Source organism: Parus major, chromosome 7 (assembly GCF_001522545.3).
Source record: "Parus major isolate Abel chromosome 7, Parus_major1.1, whole genome shotgun sequence".
Taxonomy (NCBI): Eukaryota; Metazoa; Chordata; class Aves; order Passeriformes; family Paridae; genus Parus; species Parus major.
The window spans coordinates 25,375,573-25,393,882 of record NC_031776.1 but is presented as its reverse complement, the minus strand read 5'-3'; the positions used below and the strand labels follow the sequence as shown (position 1 = coordinate 25,393,882).

The 18,310-nt window shown below is 41.5% G+C and overlaps 1 protein-coding gene across 2 annotated transcripts in view; it reads right to left on the bottom strand.

Annotated features, from left to right (window-relative positions):
- Positions 1 to 862, bottom strand: part of PTPN4 (protein tyrosine phosphatase non-receptor type 4) — a 114,802-nt gene extending 113,940 nt beyond the window's left edge. Inside the window, exon 1 of one of the 2 annotated variants that reach the window (XR_001522772.3) lies at positions 641 to 862. The gene's annotated coding sequence lies outside the window, so the exon portion shown is untranslated. The remainder of the gene's footprint in view (positions 1 to 640) is intronic. The other variant, XM_015634624.3, reaches the window with a different exon arrangement.
- Positions 863 to 18,310: the final 17,448 nt, after the last annotated feature.

Here is an 18,310-nt window from a genome sequence, read left to right as displayed (position 1 = left end):
CGAGCCGCAGCCTCGGGATCAGCGACAGCAGCCGCCCCGCGTCCCGCCGCTGCGGCGAGCGCCGCATCGTACTGCAGCGGCTGGGCCGAGGGAGCGGGGGGAGGAGGGGGAAAAAGAGCTGGGGGAGAAGAGGACGGAGGAGCCCCGGGGGGAAGGCGGAGGACACCCCCACCCTCCGGCCTCTCCTTCGCCCCTCTCCTCACAGCGACCGGCCGGAGGGGCCGCACGGGCCGGGACTCTCCCTCACGGGGCGCGGCACTGCCTCGCACGAACCGGCGGCTGCCCAGCACGCAGCACCGGCCGGGAGGCAAAGGGGACCGGGGGGAGGTAGAGCGGCGGGGCGCTGCGGAGGCGCCTTCCCTGCCGGCGAGCGAGCGAGCGCCCGTGGAGCAGGAGGGGGGAGGGCCTGCAGCCTCCTCCCCTCATCGCCGCCCTCCCACCCGCCTCACGCGGGCAGCATAGCAACCAACATGGCGGCTGCGCAGTCACCCGGCGGCGGGCGGGAGGCGGCCCCCGAGAGCTCGCGAGAGCCGAAGGGGGGCGGGCACTGTGCTCTCCTTTCTATTGGTCCAGCGTGTGTCCGTAAAAGGGAAGGGGCAGGACCGAGAGTGCACCTGGCGGTCTGACTGGCGGGGCTTACCATGGCTGAAGGCGGCAGTGAACACCGATTGGTCAGCTGAGCCGTCACTCACGCCCGTAGCGGGGCGCTGAGGCGTGCGGCCCTCAGCGGCGGTGGCTGCCTGTGGTTCATTCCCGCTGCTGTCCCGCTGCTGTGCCGCCGCCTTCACCTCGCCCGCGGGACGAGGTCCTGCTGAAGGAGGTTGTGCCCGTGGGAGCCGCAGGCTGCTCTTCTGGCCCGCTCCGTTCGGAGGGAAAAATGAGCCACAGAAGAGCAGTGGGGGTGTCTTAATGTCGTAACCCTCCGCCTTGGTCACGTGGCCACCCACCCTCATCCTGCAAATGTCCCAGAGGGTCATTACTGCCGGCAGGTCCTTGCCGGAGCTTTCCAGAGTATGAGATGTATTGTGCCTCTTGGCCACATAAAGATTTTCATAAGTGGCCCATGGGAAGGTTTGCGTTCAAAGACGTGGTTTAACACAACCCGGTCCTTTGATGTACTTGTCCTGTGTATGAAAGGGTTTGGTTAAAAACGTCTTTAATGTCCACTTATTAAAACACAACCTCTCACAACAAGCTCTTTACCTAATAACAGACACATAGACTATATAGAATCATTTAGGCTGGGAAAGACCCTTAAGATTACTGAGTCCAGTGTTTGGGAATGAGTTACTTGATTTCACAATTAAAATCCTAACCATAGCAAGATGTGGAGTAATACTAAAGGAGTTTGCATGTTCTCTTCTAATTAGGAAGCTTTCTAAAATACAATTCGTTTGATGTTTGCAAACCTTATATATATTTCCAGCCTAAATTGCTCTTGTGCCAGTTTTGTTCTTTTGCTTACGAAGTCCTTCCCTCTTAGCAGTGTTTTCCCCCACTTACTTTTAATAAAATAATCATACCCCCTCCATGTTAATGGACTAAATAATCCAGGGGCTTGTAGCCTCTCCCATTACCTGAGTATTAAAATATACAGGATACTCCACATGATTTCTTTCAGGAACAAGTTGAATCAGGGGTGAGAATACTGAATTTGGGGAAATAAGCTGAAATTTCAGATCACAATCTCTAGAACACTTGAACATAATAGACCTCTTAATGATAAAAAGTAGAAAACAGTTATAAATTGCTGAGATTTACATTTTATTAATGAAAGTCTAAAAGATGACAAAGCTTGAAATGTGATTGATTCCCCTGGATTGAACAATTCCTAGACTGATGATTTCATAAAGCCCCAAAATAATACACACAGCATCAGTAATGCCATTCCTTATTGCATTCCTGGTTCTCCAGCTCTTCCTGAACATCTCTGTAGTTACACTGACAGACTGATTGTGGTGCAAGTAGAAACATCCAGCAACTGCATCCTGCGTTTGTGAGCTGCTGCCGGCCTCTTGAGCAGGGCATATGTTCTGTGCATTAAAGGCATCCTCAGCTGCAGGGTTGTCTTGGCTTCCTGATAATTCTCTTTCAGATCGTATAGAATTTAGTCACAAATTTTACACATACATTTCAATCCATTTGCACTTAAGATTCCCATTCTGCCTCACATGTTCATATAATTTTATTGTGCATGGTTTGTGTTAAACATATAGTTACGTTCAATCTGAGAAGAGCAATAATTAATATGTTATTTTCAATTTAGTGTGTGATGGAGGAGCAACCCAAACCACTCAATGTGATGGTTGTAGAAGTACACAATATTGTTTTGGCAAATGTAACCATGCAATGTTGTAAAGGGATTTGTTTTGCTGATCTAACAAAATTGGTGACATACAGATATTATATATACATTCCAAAGTTAATTCCTTGCAATACATTGTCTTTTCTGCATTTGGTTGTTTACAGAAGACTTGATTCAAAGCCCTAAATCAAGGCAGTGGAAGATTCCCACCGTGTGCAGAGTACTTCAGGTCAGGCCTACATTCCAAGAGCACTAAACAGACATTGAGACAAAGTTCTCCAGCTCATGCTCTTACAACAGCAATGGAGCAAAATTGCAATGCAGAATGTTTGAGTGCAGATATTGCTCAGACCTTACAATGCAGAATTCAGCAAAAAACTTCCTTTGCAGAATTCTGAGTTACACATTTTATAACCTGACCAATCACTTCCCAAAATTATGAATGAAAGAGAGAAAGCAAACTGAAATGTCACTTTGTCATTATTTACTTGAAAGAGCACATTCCTTTCTCATGTAAAAAGTGCATTCAGCTCAATTCTCTTTCAGGAGCATGGCTCTTTCATATAACAGCAAGTTGTCTGGCTGTTGTCTGCCTGTGTATATAAGCAATGAAAGCTTTGTTTTGCAAAGATATTTTGCATAGCAAGAGTTTAATTTCCAAACCAGTATATGGGGATTTATCTGTACCCTTTTGATGCATTTCGGGGAGGATATGTTATCTCATGGCTTGCTGTGTCCTGCTAGTAAAACACCAGTATCTTAAACTGTTTTGTACATGTTAAACCTCTTGTGTAAATATAGAAGCAAACAAAAGATTCTCCTTTACCTAACAGATCTGTGGTATGTGTTTGTGCCAACAGCCTTATTACTCATGCAAGACCTGCCAACCAAGCTGTGATAATTTATGTGAGAAAAATGTATATTAAAAATGTGAATGGGATTTTAAGCCTCTCACTGAAATACATGAAAACTGCTATGTGGCCAAGAAGACTTACTTAAACACAGCATTAAAGCAATTCAAGATAAATTACTCTTACCACAGGTGGAGTTTAGCTGTGAAAAGGGGACAAGGCACTTAATCTTAACGCTAAGCTTGATCAAGCAAAATATATGTTTATTAGCAGATACATTTTCTATAAAGTAAGGTCCTATTTAAGCAAAGTCCTTAAAACATACACACATTACTCAGGGAACAACCTTAAAATTGGCCAAATCCCATGTGGGAAATGCCTCTGCTCAGCATAAATGGCAGAGAATTTGTGCTGGAACATGGCTTTGGGATCACTGTTAATATATTCATAGTGCATAGTATGGACATAAATACTGAACATGAGTGTTCAACAGTGTCCTAAGCTATGGGGACAGAGGAATTTTGCTGCTTGGGACAGGGACTCACTTTCTCTTTAAGTTCACACAATATCTGGTGCCATAGGGCTCAACAGTACTAATTGTTGGAATACTGCAAAATAGTAATTTGTAATAAGATTGTTGCAGCTATCATCCAGTCTGGAGGCTGGCTGTATTTCTTTTATAAAAATATGTAATAGGTAATGCTCAGAAGTGCACTAAAACTGAAAGATAATGGAGACCTCAGTACTTAGAGTTTTGGATCATATTTCACAAAGTCTTTTTTTTTTTCTCCAGCCAGCCTTTGACAAACTTCTTTGCCTTTAATGCACATCAAAGTATCATAAAGTTGAATTTCTAGATACCCACTGCAAACAGCCGAATGATTTTGTGAAGTCCACTTGTGCATTCACTCATGGAATACTGTAATTTTCTCCTTCTGTCGAAAGGGAGAATCATAAAGTCTGGCAAATAGCATAAACTGGCAAAAAAACCCCCATAGTAAACCAGGTAAAAAAATATTTTGAACCCTAATTATTTATTTTTTTTTTCCCAAATACATTAAAAACAGATCTGCCAGAGAATGTGAGGAACTAGCAGACAACAGAGATATAACACAAGCATTCAGGGAAAACTGGAGAAAGCCAAATACGTTTTTCCATCACTGTTCTTTATGGCAGATTTTGAGGTGATTGCCACAACAAAACCTTCTTTAGGGGCATTGTCAGAAAAAACATATTTGCAAAACTGGGTACCTGTGTTATTGGAGCCAGTTGGTAAACTGTATAGTACCTGACTGCCAGAACAATGTATTTTTCACCCCAGGGTTCAAAAGGAGCTTGGATCTGAAATCACCAAACTATTAATGTGCTTTGTAATTTATGGTTTGGAGTGAACTCAGTTCTGGAGGAATAGAAATTTTTAGACAAGACTTCAGAGAAAACAGAAATAACTATCCAGTCAGTCTAACACATGGCTCATCACCGTGTAATGAGAAGAAGCAGAAACTGCAAACCTGGAAGTGCTTTAAAAATGTCAGCAAAGTCAGCAAATACTGATAAAGAGGAGCTGGCTTATGTAGACTTTGTATAAACATTGGGACAGTGGAGTCTTCAGCCATAATCGATTCCCTGTTGGAAGAAGACCACGTTTGTACCATCTTCTGCTATCTTCTTCCTCCTCTCCTCCTTTCAGTTTGCTTTTACTCTCAGTCTAATTTCCACGGAAAGGAAATCCAAATGCATGGGGCTCAGGGAGACAGAGACATCATGTTTGGGATATCTTCCCAGTCTGACCAATAAAGGAGCTGTGGACATGATGTGAAGAACATTTAACATGCAGCCTGGTGGAAGCAATCACATATAAAGATTTCCCCAAACAGTTTTACAAAGCCCAGGAAGGGAGCTGTCTTTGTGATTAGTAACTGCTTCAAAGGGAAGATGGATGGGTAAATGATTACAAGGGGAGTAACCAGTGAGATTCCAGACACACCTGAGCTTTACAATCTATTCACAAGTGGTAAGTGAAACAGGATAGGACAGTGTTTTCTAGGGATTCACAATTTTTCAGGAAAAATCAAAAGTGCTGACACAAAGTAGCCAGAAGAAAAAACATCATGATAAAGATGGGGTAGGTGATAAAATAGCAGCTAAATGAAATGATCATGTCAATGAAAGGAAAACAAAAAAAAATCTACTTGTGCAACATAGTAGACTCTAATTAGTTCATATCAGTCAGCAAAGATGTTTTGAAGTCATTATGGATAGTTTTCTGAAATTGTTCTCTCACTGCTCAGAGAGTCAGGACTGATAAGGACAGAAGAGAATGAAAATGAAATAATAAAATAAAAAACTACTGTATAAATCTTCAGGATTCATGTTCTTTCCTTTAATTCAAGACAAAATTCTGCTTATTGCATCTTGACATGTGGTAGCATCTTAAGCATTGGAAAAAGATGAAAAAACATGAAAAAGAGAGACCAGATTGATCAGAAAGATGGAATACCTTCCAAGACAGATCAATTACTCTGGAACTATTTAGAAAATAGATGAGAAATGGGAGATATAATACAGGTATCAAAAATCAAATCTGACATGGGAAAGGTGAACAGGCAACAATTACTCATTTCTTACGAGAACAATGATGAATCCATAATATTTTTTTTCAAATGGAAGTGTAAAACAAGCAAAAGGAAGTACTATTAAAACAACATCTGCTTAATTTGGATAATTCATCATCATGAGATCTTTTAGATGCCAAAAATACTTAGGGCTACAAGAAGTTCCTAGACAAATTAACAGAAAAACAGGCTGCTTTGCAGAGAAATAGAGAAAGCCTCCAATTCTGTCCTTAGATAGTCAGAGATTGAACTGGTAAATAGAAGAAATTAAGCTGCAATTGCTCTGTCCTTATATTTCCACTCTAGGGAACTGCAGAGCACCAGGTTACCTGGACCTTTGGTGTGATTCAGGCCAGCCTTTCTTTTATTACAGTTGCAGCAGAAAGACATCCCCACCTCACACCTCTTGCTTCCTGTCATATCCTGTGGGGACTGAATCTGAGAAATCCTAGCAAAACACTGAAATCAATGAAACATCTAATGAACTTTTTTAGAACCTTAGAAGGGGTTTAATCAAATCAACATTTTGAGATGAGATCCAGTAATCTTAATTTAGCAGCAAACCAGCTGCACAGATACAAAGCCTAAAATGACGGTTTACTTAGGCCTTCATTTTGACTTAGTGCAAAGAACCTCACCCAGTAATTTCTGCAGTAGGCCTATAACTTTGGTTTGAGCTCTGTTGCATGTTTTAAAATAGTTTTTTTCTAAGTCCATAATTAAGCAACCCAGCACTAACAACTGCCACTAAAGCCTTCTGGATTTGGAACTTTTCAGAAAATTTCTGGAGTATTAGGGAGGAGAGAAAGATACGTGCAAAAAAACAAGGAGAATAAAAGTGGGCTCCATTTGTGAGGAATTAGTTCAATTCTACTACTGATTTCTTTCTACGGTGATAAAAAAATTCAAGTAATATTTGAAATGAGCAGCACACACAAAAAGGTTTCACCTCCACAGGCTTTATTTCATTTTTCCCTAACTTTACCTTGACCTGTATTTGACTGAATTGTAGGTAACTATCAGGAAAGTAGATAGTTTTCTTTCAAAGCTGAAAGTCAGATAGCACTGGTTCTAATAAGAATGATGTGAGTGCACAGGTTGCTGTGTTTTGTACTCAGTGCTATTTACATTTCTGTTGCTAAGATCCCTGAGTGAAGGCCACTTTATTCTCTTAAGGTGACAGCAGGTTGTGTAGATAAGCAGAACACACTGTACATTGGTAAAGAAGTTCCCTGAATTGGTTTTGCTTCCTTGATCTACATGGCAAACACTGGAATGGGCTCACCCTTTCAGATGGGCAGTTTCATATTTCAGGCCTGTTTCCAATAGAATATCAGGAAACCTTTTGAAAAATACCAATACACGTAGAAGAAGAGAGGAGAAAATGGCTTCTCTGTTACCCCTTCCCATTTTTTTTTCTGCTGTGGATTAAAAAAAAATACTGTAGTGCTTGGTTCCTTTAGCTTTCCCAGGCTTCTTTATAAAAGTTTGCACAGAATTCCTCACTCGTGTGAGACACAGAGGAGACCGTGTGTCACCTCTTGCTGCGCCGCAGTTTCACAGTTGCGGTTTTGAGGTTGGCATTGTCTGCCAACAGCTAGCAGCAGTGCAGGGCTTTTCCCCTGCTGGTAAAACATAGCCAGAAATGCAGCCTCAGTCCTGAAAATGTCTTCCTCCATTGCAGTATAACATGACATGTTTCCAAAGTAAGTGTTCTTAACAAATATCTCTGAAGAGAAAAATAAAAGAGTGTTTTTATTGACTGTTGTGGTTTGTTCTGACATTGAATTAGAGTGCTGTACAGAAAACTGCCAAATTTGGCCTGTCCTAAGAAAAAGACAAAGATGGCACAGCAGCAACTCAGCTAAACAAAACATATGTGCAAAATACTTCCTGGTACACCCATATTCTGGCCTCCCTGCAAAAAAATTGCCAAGACAGATTTTTTTGACCAGTAAAGATCTTCCTGGAACTGTACAACCTGTTCTGCATTTTTGATTCATAGAATATTCACTTTATGGCTTCCTGAAGTGGTTGCAAAGTTGAGTAGTCATAAGTAGAAAAAAATTTAGAAAGCTTGGACTGATAGTGTAGAAATTAGCCAGACTAATTATAATAAAAAGCATCAACATTTACAGAAAATTCAGCTCACTGCATTTTCTAATGGGGCAGATAAAAATATATTCAGATCAAGAGTGCAAAATGGTGTATGTTTTCCTTTTTATTTAAAAATATTTGTTTCCTAAAAATAGAATGGATGGAATGTACCACATGACATCTGAAACTTTCAGCAAAGACAAGAGGACCAGAGAGCCAGCAGAAGTTTTCAAACTATTTGCCATTTGGTGAATAGAGCCCTGGAAAGATGCTTTTCACAGACACAAAATTGGCTTATGGGTTACCAGGGAATCCAGTAAAGGATGAGTTGGCAGCCCCATGGAATCAGGACGTTGAAACCACCAAAGCACAGTATTGCTCTTACACAACAACCCTACCTGCATGTTCTTTACTCAGCCCCAAAGGGACCACACACAGAGGACAGGATCTGTCAGTGCTTCATGGCTCTGATGACACCACCACCAAGGCTAGCATTTAGTTGCATATTTAATGTGGCTTTCATCTGATCTACAACAGGTTTTTAATGTTACCCACAGCTCATAAAATTTGCTTGTTATCTAAGAAACTTCGCTTTCATGTATTAGTGTTACAAACAGCCATGGTACTGATAAGAGTGATAATGATGATGTTTCTAGTCATAATAGTTGTGGGGACTTGGAAACATGAAAGATGAAAGTCAGAAAAAAACCCCAAAGAATAACAGAATGAAAATGAAAATGCACCTATATTATTTCTCAGTCTTGGAAACAAACTATTTTTTGAATGCTTGGCTTTACAGTAATATTGTTAGTGATACTCCCAAGTCGCCTTTAGGACAGTAGAAGGTGTCCGTGAACTCCACTCTGTGAAAAAAGGTAAAAATCTGGATCTTTCTCTCCAGCTCCAGGCTGTCACTGGACTGCAGTGAGAGGGGCTTTTTGGTGATGTCTTAAGTACTTTCTTAAGTACTCAAAAACAGGATAGCTACCCTCATTGCAGCGAACATTTTTCTGGGGTCACCGGACAGGACCCCCAGCAGTTCAGAGGAGTAGAAAACATCAAGTAATGGGGGGTTGGACTGAGATTAAGACAGAGCTGAAAGACACTTTAGGAGATGACCTGGGAGGCATTTTGGAAGACAGCTGGGCAGTCCCACTGCTTGCAGGCAGCACTATCAGCTCTGCTCTTTGCACCAGGGTAGGAAAACAAGAATCCCCCCCTACTTTACACCTTCAGTGTGTTAATGGGGATGAAGGAGTGAGCAGATATGATCTGTCTTGCTTCCAAGATTTAGCAAGGACAAATACAGAGTGGGGAACCCTTGAGTCTGCTGCCTATTGGTTAGTGCCACAAGGCTAATGCAGATTCTTCTGTAATTGCTTGCTACACATACGTGGCAACATACAGATGCCTCATGAATTGCAAAGAAATTGTATCTCAGATAATTTTGGATTAATCACAGTGTTCTCTGGAGGTACTGTTAATGAGGGACATACCCTCTACTTTGTATTCCTGCCCAAGGCAGCACATTTCCATGCCATATCATGAGGAACTGGCTCTACAAACCCATCATTAATTTCATAGCTGTCTCCCCCCTCTAACAGTGGAGGACTCTCCACTATGAACTCTGCCTAGAGGCAGATGGGTGCATGGATTTGTGCTTCTTTGTTCACCTCCCCATAAAATACTAAAGACATTATGCACTTGAAAAGTCACAATAAAGTTTAAAGAAAATAATTATAAAACAAGCCTTCTATTCTTTACTCTGCTAAGGTCACAGTTAATGAAAGTTAAGATTTCTTCTCTTTTACCATGGATATGCTAATCTAATTTGTTTATAAACAGGATATAATAATGACATTCAGAAAAAATTATATTAAAAATGTTACACTAAGCTTTTTTTGCTGTTGTTAAATAATTACACAGAGGACCCCTTTTTTCACGACTTGCTGAGATTTGGTATGTCTCGAAAGCTAAGCCCTTGAATCCCAGATTAAATATGCAAAGGCACCAGGAACAATTCCCGCTTTGCTTGTGCATTCACAACTTCCCTGAGCCCTGCAAGGTCTGACTGCACTACGGTCCTGGACTAGACCTGAGCCAAGTCCCCTGTGAGCCAGATCAGGCTGTGGTGTTTCCAGTGTGACCAGCTGCTGCAACACTGACATCGTTTGGGTTGTGTAAGGGCTAAGTCAGGACAAAATCTGGGGAACAGCAACTCTCGCTCTCTAGTTAAATTGGAGACAGTATTAGCAGGAACTCAAAAAACAAAACAATAGACTAAGCCAGGACAGAAACATTATTGCTGCAGCAAAAGCAAATTTAAACTAATTAAGGAAATGTCTAAAGGACAATTTGCCTTCATAGCAATTGTATACCTTAAACAGAGACTCTCCTGAGCTGGATCCAGGCCAGTGATACCATCCTGCTCTGCCAGGATTAGAAGCCCTGCACTGTACCCAGTTAACAGCAGCCACTTTGCAGAAACCCTCAAAGTGTTCCACTGAATGATTTGAGGGAGCATTCTCAGTATTCCCCCTCCCCAACGGGGGACACTTTCGTCCCCACTGTCCACCAGGGTTAATGGCACTGTTCTGCTTTGCATTTTTTCTGTTATTTACCCTTTCTCCACTAGATGCTACACTGAGACCATCAAACATTTATTGAGTCAAATAACATAAATTTGGAGACTCAGCGCAGAACAGTGTGTTTAAAACAAAACAGTGACAGCATTGCTCTGTGTGGTGCGAGGGTGAGACTTGGGTGTTTCACACTGGAGTAACTGCTCTGACTTCATCAGAGCTTCTTACTTGGCACTGCATGAGAGGGATAAAGCAAGTTAGTGTTTCCTGGCATTATTACTCATATGCAACTGTATCAAGAAATTACCTAAATGTGTGAAATGGTTTACCGAGAGTGCCACAAAATCTAAAATTAACCAAACAATATATGTCAATAGAAGCTAGTCTTTTGTTTCTCTTTATAGCTTAGAAATTCAAAATCCCATGCTGAGCTGGAAAATTACACTAGATTATATTTTTTTATGGAGCTTTTTCAAATACTATCACAGATACACATTACTTTTTTTGATGTTATGCAAGCTTTTGACCCAGGCAGCTGGGGAGGTGCTATGCAGTGTGGCTCCCACAGAGCCTGCCAGCCTGGTTTTCACTTATGCATTGTGTAACACCTTCTGGTAAACAACCTGAGATCCTCTTACCTCTCAGTGCAGGCAGGCCCAACCAAGCACTGCTGTGCAGCCTTTCTCGTGTGACAACTTTATTGGATAAATGTGTTACAGCCTGTTTTGGAGGCTCTACTTGGACAAAGCAAAGTGAAGGTCGGAGACTGTTTCAGCTAATTAAGGTCTTCAGGGCTGTGTCTCTATCAGGTCTTTGGTTAACCCCTATTCCTAGAGGTCTGCTTATTATGTACCACACTATTCAGAAAAGTGCTGTGTGTTATGGCCCAATTAGCAGCATCTTGATTGTTTTAGGAAAGGGGTAAATATAATTCAGGGAAACTGTAATATGACCTGGTTAAGGTACAGCATCGGTGACATATTTTCTTTCCAGCAAAAATCAAAATGCAGCTTCAGAACCCTGCTATGTTGGCCTATCTTACTGTGACATGCTTTAATTTGCTTATCTGGACTTAATCTGGGAAAATAACTTGAATAGAAAAGAATGGTTTGTTCAATAGGGCCTCATAGCAGTCAATATTTACTGCTCAGGAACACAATCTGCTGCTGGTGTGATGAGGTTCAAAATATAAATTATATACACCAGCTGAGGATCTAGGCCAGATGCTCAACAAACTGGGCCCTGGCCTCCTTAATGACCATTCACAAGCTCATCCTCAGATTAGTATAGAGAAAGGTGGAATAAGAGTGGGGAGGGGCAATCTCCTATTTTGCTTTTCCTTTCTTCCTGTACACATGGTTAGGCTTAGACCAGTTTAGCCAGTGGGAAGATGCACCATTATTCTAAGCTATGGACACTTTACAGTATGTCAGGCCAGAAATTTATTTAATTTACTTTAATTTAATTTTGGCAGAATTTCATTTAATACTCTGCAGTAATGTATAAGACACTTCATCAAGGTTAGGAGTAAAAGCAACAGATTTACAAAGAAGGGCCCTAAATATTTTTACGTTTCACTGGTTACACTGAGAAGCTATTAGAAATATTAAAGATAAATTATTAAATGTATTAAAAATAAATGTGTCTCCTCTGGTAATTAACTCCCTTACTATTTACTCCATCTGAAGAGTTAAAAGCAAGCACAAACCCCAGCCACAAAGTAGGTCATAATTCTCTGAAAAATCAGACATAAGGTCATGACCTAAATGAAATAGAGTTTGTTTCATAATGATCCTGGGAAAGAAGGGATCGGCCAGTAGTAGGGAATTGGCATGTCAAAGGGAATTTTAAATGGGAGCTTTCCAGAACTTCTCATCTCTTCCAGATGGGTTCATCTCCAGCTCAGGTCAGTATTGATCGAAAACTGTTACTCTGCACAGTCTGTTCAGTGCCCAGTGATTCTGGGAATTGAATAATATTCCCAGCAGACAAGCAGTCGCATCATGTAAAACCACTACTAGACCTGAAATTAATTTCTAATTTTACTGGCAGCCTTCCAATAGAGAGGTCAGGCCAAGGGGTAGCCATAAGGATGAGGATTCCTCCTGGCAAAGCTGGAGGCATTTGGGGGCACAGAGCACAAGGAAGGGCAGATGTGGCAGGACACCTGTGAGAGGCGATTCATGGCAAGAGAACAGGCTGGAGAGAGACCATCACAGTCAGACATGAGAACCAGCAAGGTCAGGCAGCCTCTCCCATGGCCCTGCCAAGTGCCTCCATGAAGCTGCTGTGGTCCAGGCAGGACCACACAGGTGGCAGCCTGACAAGAGGTGACTTAGAGAACTCATTTTGTGGTACATTATTGCCAGTGGGGGAGGAAGGAGGAATACAAATTTATAGGGTACTACAAAAGTTTAAATGATCTCATGTGTGCAGATAAGTATGGCTCTTTATCTGCATATACTAGGAAATAAAGCAAAAATATCCCCATGTTTCTTTTCCACTTGTACTGGTTTCTGTGTTTGGACAGTGTCAGACTATTTTTCGGTGGTGAAATTTTTCTTGCTAAGGAATACCAGGGAGGAAGCATTAAGTTTTCAAAGTCACTGGTTGGAGCTTATTCTTGCCATTTGTTAGGAGAAACCCAAATATTATGGGGACCTTTTTTGCTCCAGTTAGCCACACAAGAAACAGCAACAAAGCCAGGAAGTGCTGCAGTTTGCAGTATTGGAAAGCTTGCTTAAAAATAAATAGTAATAGGAATTACTGAAAGCAAGGAAGCAATTTTTGGAGCCAAATTTCTTCAACACATTTAATATTCCTATAAGATTAGTTAATATTCTTGCAGGAGATTCTTGCATATAATGAATCACACTGCCCCAAGCCATGTAGAACGATGCACTGCTGATACTGAATAAATTTAACTTATCTTCAGATCACAGTTGTTGAGTGCCTGTCATTTTATGGTAGAACTAACCCCAGGAAAGTCTGGATGAGTGATACCACTTTCACATATCAAGCATAGGAAAATGAATGCACACATAAACTGACCCTATGATATAAACTCTCACCAGGTTACCACTTTTCTATTTAGCACATTCAAGAAATACTGCATTGCTTTTGCACTGTGCTGGCTTGGGCTGGGCTAGAGCTCAGTTTCTTCGCAGTAGCTACCACAGGGGCTGTGGTTTGGATTTGTGCTGCAAGCAGTGCTCATAATTGGTGGTGTTTTCATTACTGCTGAGCAGCACATACACACAGTCAAGGCCTTTTCTGGACCACCCAGCAGTGAGCAGGCAGGGGGTGCACAAGGAGCTGGGAGGGGACACAGCCAGGACAGCTGACCCCAAGTACTCCAGGGATATCCCATCCCATGTGGCATCACACTTGGCACATGGCTGGGGACAGGTTGCTGAGGGGCTGCTGGTCAGGAACAGCCTGAGCATTGGTCTGTTGGTGGTGAGCAGTTGAGGTTTTTTGTATCACCTGTCTTTCGGGGATTCTACTTCTCACTCTTTCATAATTTTATGCAGGATGGCTAAGCCACATGGAGCAACCATTTACTAAGTGTGTTTCAAAAGCAAATTTGCTGGCAGGTGGACCAAGTGGATAACACAGAAGTTATATTTAGGGATTTATAAAATGTCCTTACATAGAAATAGGAACTGTGGGAATGTTCTTTTTCGTGCATGCCTTGGATCAGTGCTTTCATATGAGGATGAGACAAAGGGCTTCACCCAACCCCAAGCACAGTAGGTCATGCCCTACATGCAGTTCAAGGGTACACTGGCACACCTGCACTGGCAGATCCCTATCTCGGGGGATAAACTACTCATTTAATTCCTGCCCAATCTGCAACCTCCTGACTCCCTTGCCTGCACCATTCAGGGTGCTGTGGCAGGTACAATCTTGCAGATAGGATGTGCTGCCATGTCCCCTCTCACTATCTGGTTTCTCATGTGTCAGAGTGATCGTTTCTCACACCACTGGAATATGCCCTGGTGGGGCACAGCACAGGTTTTGAGGCTGTTAGAGGGCAGGCACTGAGGCAGCTGTAACAAGTGACAGATTTATATACCCACCCACTGAAGTGCTGTTAATGCATCATACATGGAGTTTGATGCTGTAACAGGAAAATCAATGCTAGGATCACACTTCCACCACAAGTGAAATGGCTTGTTGTGCACATCAGTAATTACAGTTCTTGGCATTTTACCAAAGGCTCACAGTATTTTTTGTGGAGCTTTTTGTCTCTGTATATTAGTGATTTTGCCAAAGCTGAGCCACAAATAAAAAGGGAAATGTAGTACTCAATTAAAAGCAGCCCAGGTGCAGTAATATAATTTGTATGAGGCAAATTTACCAGCTGCAGTGGGTGTAGTTCTCTGATGGATGGTCAGATTGACTGGTCCCTGTAGTCTCATCTCGCCCCAAATGGTGGAACTAACCCTGGAATAAGGTCCACATAGGAAGATGCTCTGAGCCCACCTGAAGGCTTACCATGTGTGATTTCTACCTTCACATCCCACCTTAGGAGGAGCACACAGCTCTCTGTTATCAGCTTCAACATGCCAGCAGTACTGCCAAGGGGCTGCATATCTCAGAGTAGCCTGGGGGGCTGCCCTGCCAAACTAAGTGTAGATGTTTGGCCAAATGTGCATCAAATCTATTAACTTAATTTCACAACTGAAGGTCAGTTTTACTAATACTTATAACACACCATGCTATATCTGGTGAGAGCAAGGTCTTGGCTAATGCATCATTTAATGCTGTTAAAATTGTACTGTAACTGCCAGGCTGTTGTTGTTTTTTTTTGTTGTTGTTGTTGTTGTTGTTTGTTTTTAGCAGTGTGAACATCTTGGGTTTGCTTGAGTGAAATAAAGAATTAGATCCTGCTGGAATAAAATTCATACATAGTTTCTGAAGCTGAAAAATGGCATGAAGTTAGGTCTTTTCAGTACAAACAAATTCAGGTTCTTATTGCATGAATAGCCTGTCAAGAGAAAATATAAATGGAAAATATATACTTAAGATACAACTGCTCAGACATTCAGCAAATTAGATGCATTTTTGCTTTTACATCACACAGCCTGAGTTAGAGCTGAGGTGACTAAACACCCCACAGAACTGTGATGTGGCCTGTATAACCTCGTGTCAGAGCCTGCTCAGATCTGCAGTGTGAGCTACCCTGGAGCTTGGTCTGAAGACACTCTGTCCTGTCTCAGCATGGAGGCTTCAGCTATTTATTCCTGAGGTTGCCAATAGCATTCATTTTCTCCTAGAAGGGTCTTCAGAGGAAGCCAGGTACTTACCAAGCAAAGCCTTCCAGAATGAAGGGTGCTGAGGGAAGGCAGGCAGTGTGAGGAGCCAGAATACATTAGCCAGAGGCCAAATACCAAGGACACAAAGGAAAACAAAAAAGCAGAGGGAATTTTGCCTGTCTGAAACAGGTCCTTAATGAACATGTTAGGATTTGATACAGCAGAGATCAATGACTTTCTAAAAACACAGACCACTCGTGTAGATAACATCAGCTATAACACAGGAAAAAAAACCCCAAACACCCGAGAAGGCATCTCTCAGAGTGTTTAAGGGTAAATCTCTCATTTAGAATAGCATGTAACAGTAGTTCTCAAACAGAAAAGAAAAAGCAGGTCAAATCTGGAAAAGTGTAAGAAGGTCTCAAAATGAAAGAGTAATGCCTCTAGCAATGAGGTGTCAATAAGAGCTGAAGTGTGACGTTATGCTGCTTCTCCAGGTTGAAACTTCTGTCTCAAGGGAGGGGGAAAGCAGATTTGCCTTATGCAGAGTCCAGTGTGATCCCAAGGGAGGCTGGCTGCCTGTTACCCACAGCTGGCATGCACTGTCAACTTCTGGTGGATCAGAATCCTGCTTACATTATTTCCTAGTCAAATCCTTTATTATTATTATATTCAGAAAATGGTGGTCCTGTAATTGTAACACCAGCCCTGTACCAAATGTCTGCAGCAAGGAATCATTTTACAGATACTGTTTTTCAGAACTGTCTACAGATAAAAAATGTGGTCTCAAAATGAATCCTTACAGGATATCCACTAAGTGGATTCATGGCTGATCATTCACATTTACTGCTGTCTCCTGAGGGGATGCTGCTTAACAAGCTCACCGGACAGCCTGGCTAATTTGTAAGTCAGTGTTTCAGCTTTGTCAATTACAACATGCAGCATCATTTTATGCAGCAAGAACATCTTTAATTTACATATTCAACATCATCAAGCTGTTCAGGTGTGACCATGCTATAAAACCTACATGATTCTAGTACAGCTTTGTGTAAACATTAATTATATATTTGTTCTATCAGTCTATGTCAGCACAAAACAGCAAGCAGAAAGGGCACATGAATTTTCTTCATCTTAAAAATCAGTCACAACAATCTTATTCCTACAAAGACCATATAGGCTGTAAACCCATATTTTTTGTCTAAACAGATCTGCTTCTTGCAGTCTTTTCCAGTGATTTACAATACCAATTATGCTAGGATTGGACATAGGGAATGGCATCATCAGGGATGATGAAGGACTGCAAGCTTTGTATAAAGCAAAGGTGTTTTAAGCAACACAAGAGTTAGATGTTTGTTTTCCAAGAAAAACCAAAATGTACAACTTTCTGCACCCAAATTAAAGCAAAGCCTCAAACCAAACAAAAGCAATACATCACTAGAGCAAACATAATGATGAAATAATTTTACATATGCATCCATAGAGGATATCAGAGTGATCAATTTGCATACCCAATTCTGAAATAAGATTCCTGTGTGACCAGTTGGTTTTGTTGCAATCTTTTGTTCCATCTACAGGAGCCTCCACCTGTGCTGCCAGCCAGTTGCAATAGGCTGTTACACAACTCAACACATGTCCCAGTTAGGCCCTAAAACTGGTTTCACCCAGCTCTCAAGATTTCATTTCTCTTGAGAAAAGTAATTTACTGCTTGTGATGTGTATTTAAGGCTTCTGGTAACGTCTGGTGCCTTCAAAGCCCCACTGACATCATGTTTCTGTGTTCTTGGTGGCCTGCACTGTATTGCCTGGCTTTTCTTCAGTGAATTATAAGACTTGGCTTCCTGAAAAAATAACTCACGTTTCACTAGCACAATGTGTACGTCCCCACTGCATAGTTCAATGTACAGAAATAATGGTTTGTTAGGATGCCTGTAAAGATAAGCAGAGAGATGTAAATAGATACAACACTTTCTTAATGTTCTATTATTAATTTATCTTCGTTATGGCAATATAACTATGTTATTAAAACTGCTTTACAACAGATGCAAACTTTTAACCAGGCATATGGGTTTATACAGTCTAGAGAGCTCTTTGAAGTCAGAGGGTGAATAATCGAACCAGCTTAACTTTAAATCCTCTCAGAAAGCACACAGTTTTTGGAATCAAGCAACTGCAGTTTGCTTTAGAATGACAAGCTTTTAAAAAAGCTAAATCTAGAGGAAATGTTATTACTGTTTCACAATCTATTTTTCCTTTTTCTCTTGCACATACCTCATATACACCTCTGTGGCTTGGAACATGGTTTTGTTCACTGCCTGTCCAGAGCTTAACAACAGGATGACAGATTCACAGGTATTTGCTTGACTCCCACTGCCTGCCTAAATGTCAATTGTAGTGAAACAGTAGTAGAAACATGGAGGGAAGGTCTTTCTGAGTCAGCTTTCTAGATTATTGTGTCGTTTTCCACAAGGGTTTGTCATCTTTGATCACAGTGTCCAGTCTTACCCATCTTTTGGTACTTCCCATCAGCAATTTGTTCAGATTCTAATCAGCTTTTAAACACTAAATTGTATCAATTTTAAACATGCCCTTTGTATTGGTA